Source organism: Sycon ciliatum, chromosome 9, assembly GCF_964019385.1.
Source record: "Sycon ciliatum chromosome 9, ocSycCili1.1, whole genome shotgun sequence".
Lineage (NCBI taxonomy): Eukaryota > Metazoa > Porifera > Calcarea > Leucosolenida > Sycettidae > Sycon > Sycon ciliatum.
This window is the reverse complement of record NC_088651.1, coordinates 341,647-345,837: the sequence shown is the minus strand read 5'-3', so window position 1 is coordinate 345,837 and position 4,191 is coordinate 341,647. Positions and strand designations below refer to the sequence as shown.

General features: G+C 46.6%; 1 long non-coding RNA gene across 1 annotated transcript; it reads right to left on the bottom strand.

Annotated features, from left to right (window-relative positions):
• Positions 1-268: 268 nt before the first annotated feature.
• LOC135824510 (uncharacterized) lies at positions 269-3,676 on the bottom strand. The gene is made up of 3 exons (XR_010554867.1): positions 3,399-3,676; positions 1,652-1,799; positions 269-1,119 (listed from the first exon to the last, which is right to left on the bottom strand). It is a non-coding gene; the product is annotated as an uncharacterized LOC135824510 (long non-coding RNA).
• Between the last annotated feature and the right edge of the window lie 515 nt (positions 3,677-4,191).

Here is a 4,191-nt window from a genome sequence, read left to right as displayed (position 1 = left end):
TCGATTCTTTGCGCTCTACACAATCCTACGGATACACACTCCCCTGAGATCTTTTCGCGACGGCCACAGATGAGAAACAGTGTCGTCCTCGTCGGCTTTCTGGATGGTAAATATATTCTTGGATTCAAAACGTCCCTCCGCAGATTTCGTGCCGCATTGTTTGGCACTAACCGATTGCAATTCTTTTTGCATGTGTGCACAGATATTGCTTAGATGTATCGGTGAGAGGATTCTTTTTAGTGCCAGTTATCGAGTTAGTCTGTTCTCGCCAGGTTTTCAGCAGTCATATTTTATTAGAAATTCGCGTCATATAGTCATAATGATTATCATACTGGCGAGCTACTGCAACACAGCCGAAATCAGAAACAGTGGGTGGAGGCTGGAAACTATACCACCATGATACCACCATAACAAGGAATGAAAATAAACACTTATTTGGATAATAGAAATGGGACGAACACATGCGGCAATGTCAGCAATGTGGCCCGGAACGCGCAATATGTGAAGAGCCATACCAGTTTACGCATCCACAAACTGTACAAGACTAAGAAGCCAGAAAGCCGTCAACAGCATAATGTATGTATAAGCTGGCCTCGCATAAAGCCTGATAACGGTATAGCGAAATGGCCGGCAGCGAAGAGTAGCCGGCCAACCGGCGAAGCCACTGTGCAGTGCTGACGACTGTGAGGGTGACATGCACTGCCACGTATCCCAAATGCCAAAGCGCCATGCTAATTCTTAGTAGCTACATGATAGACTAGCATGTGGAATGCGTCAACAGCGATCACAAAACAGCCACGGCGGGACTCGCCAAACTTGTTCTCCGATACAGTAGTATCTGCAAGTCAACTTCCAGATAGAGGTGACACCAGAAGGTTGGTATTGCAGCACATGTTACAATGCCTAGCTTCACATCCTGACAGGCAACTTGTGGATAGGGTAGCGTGCACCAGCCAGCACAGACCACCAGGTACAGGCCATCATCACCATCACTGATCAATCACGATCAATCACGGCATCGTGCTTCACCGAAATGGGTCGGACATGCTGCAGTTCCTCTACAACTCAATCCTGGAGCAGCGATGGAATCTTCTGCGGCAGAGGCAAGAACCAGACACCCTGCACACAGTAACACAAAAAAGCAACAACTCCAGAATGGCACAAACTAAGGTAAGAAGTATCTACAGCGAGCGCGTCCTATTACACAAAATCTCGTCGTTTCTAGAATTCAGAAATTACACACTCGACGTACACGCCATGCTAGGTACACTTGCGGGCGAGGGTGTACGGGATCCCACGTGATCCCCCTTTACGATTTCTACGTGCAGTTTGTTTACATAGCCGCAATCCGTTCATTCTGGTCATTCAAGAATTATAAAACCTGGGTCCAGAATGTGTAATCGAAAGAGCCCAATGTAATTTATGATACATGTACGTGATTGACACGCTATGGCAACGTGAGCATAGAATTGGCGATTTGGCAAGTTCGGCTTATCGTATGCAAGCGAGAGATATGCCATTCGAACTGCTATCAAATTGTCTTAACCTCTGGAAGTCACTGTGGTGAATGTTTGAAGCAGAATATACACAATAGTATACAGTGCTAGAGGCCAAGCCACACAGTTACATGCAGAATCAAGCATGTACACACCTTCCTGATCGACGTGGTGGAAACATATAGACATTCGGCTGAGCTGATAAACATTGCTGCCATGCATACATTGCTATGATGTCAATGGTTGACCGACACATGTCTGTCGGGGTTCAGAAAGGTATGCTGCACACGTTCTCCATGACATCTGAAGATAACACACACAATAACACGCAATGGTAAAGAATCAACTGTGAAGACACCTGTCGTGGTTTCCACAGGTAGGACCGATATACCACACGTAGACATCGCGACAAATACATGTACCGCGGCAACATTTTCAACTCATGTAATGCCTAGTCATGGGTTTCTGTACTCAACAAGTAATGCTGTACAGATGCAAGAAATTTCATAGAATCTTGTAGAATCCTATAGACTGTGTTGGGTGTTGAATGTACAGGAAAACGTGTTTACTGCTCTTTGCTTTATGAAACGTGCCCTGAAGGCATTTCATACGGAACCATTTTTCCAAAGAAGATCTAGCTAGTCTTGAGCTCTATCCAAAGTGATGAAGCTGGAAAAGCGATTGTCTTCCCATGATTATTGGTCTAAATTGGTCAAATGTGCATGTATGGCACACAACGAACACCCAAGCAGGAATACAAACAACTACGGGAATTCGTACATCTGTACAACGTGCACAAGGACCATTGATAAAGTGATCCAGATTCAAGACTGCAACGGCAAGTGTACAGACTCAATAACGATCACAGCAGCAACACGGGTCCCAGGAGGAGCGACAGCAGCAACAATGCTAAAAAAGCAACACCAGCGGTAGCGGTAATGCCAGTGGCAGCAGCAACAATCGCAGCAGCAGCAGTACAACCCACTGAGGGCATGCTCACATTGCGACCAAAACCGGTGGCCATGCGCAAAAGCGGGTAAGTTGAATGGCAACAGCACACACATGAACTGAACGTCACAGTTACGTTACAAATCCTGATTGCGGCCTCAGTGGGGGGGGGGGGGGGGGAGTATGTGCAGCGTGAGCGCACCTCAAGCACCAGCACAAACCTTGCAGCAAATCTGCATAACCCTCCAAAGCCCCACAATTTGTTGCTGCAAAATAACCCGTCGTAATAGCACAACTAGCTGTAGCACCAACCCCTGACAACAACCATTTGCAGCACCTATCGTCACATAATCAACCCAAATCTCCTCATTAGCAACAGCAGCAGCAGCATCATCATGTTCAGCTACGACAACCACAGTGGTACCAGCACAAACAGCTCCAACAGCAGGAACATGACGCGGCTTATGATGTGCATGGTATATTATAATTATGTATACTGCAGTGTACCAAGAATCTTTTCGGACCATCCCCTACTGCTATATTATGAAAAATCTAAAGATTTCCTGGCGTATTCACCTCCATTATTTGAGCAATACAAATCCATACTCAAGGAAATCTTTAGAGAACCACAGTACTCACTGGCTAAATGCTACTTTTTCAAGTCCAAGCATTATGGAAGGCACGACATTACTTTACATCATTTGCTCTTTGTCAATAGATGCGTCACACATGCATTGCCCATGATTGCTATACTAAACAGAGACATATCGCCCCTGATATGTGCGAAAATATTACGTCGTGATTTTCACGTAATGGCAACACACCTCTGGGAATTTCGTGCCGCGTTGTGTGGCAAGCACCCACACTGCTTTCTTTTGTTGTTTGATAAACTAGAGTGTTGCGGCAACCTACCCACCAAGTGGCTTTAGTGCCAGTTATACAGTTTTCACTTACCAGCCAGTTCTTTCGAGCCCAATGATTGATGAATGCAAATGGAAATGACGACGTCCAACAAACATCAGCCCTGTAACTTCGCTTCACGCAGGTCATCCTCAAACTAATATCATATTGGGGTAGAAGGTATCCCTACGGAGCCGAAAACACCCTTCGATTGCCCTTGACCGGCCACTGAGACGACAAGGGCCAGGTAGAGTCCTCCACAAATTTCGGAATTTCGGCCATTCCTGAAGGCCTGAAAAGACGGCGTCATGGGGGCTTTGTTTCCCGCGGTTGCAAATAAAACTGGCCCTTGAGTAGGGCTTGGCGATCCTACTGTGTAGCTGAGGCCCTCAGCTTTCGTTTGAGCCCACATACGTCATGATGCGGCAATTTTTTGAACTCACGTACAGTTCGAGTAAAATCGGCAAGGATTTTTCGGGCATTTCACTTGATTGCACGCATTTGCCATGTAGCTCATCGTCTTCAGCGTCGTATTTCCTTTCGGAATCAGTTGTCCTCGTTTGTCCAACACTTTGCGCATTGCTGCGCAAGAAGAAATAATGCGAGGTGTTATTAAAAGCGAGCCGCGGCAGGCGTCCTCCCGGCAGTAGTCCTTGTTCGTCGGAGCCCATGCGCATGGCTGCGCAAGAAGAAAAATTAATATTGCCAGGTATTATTGGAGTCGCATCGGAGCAGTCGTCCTCTCCTGCAGGCAACGAGTAGGACAGTATATACTTCGGCGACTGGACCAAGAGAGCTGACATCAAAACGGCCTGCTTGGAACAAATCGTCAGCTGATCAGCAGGTG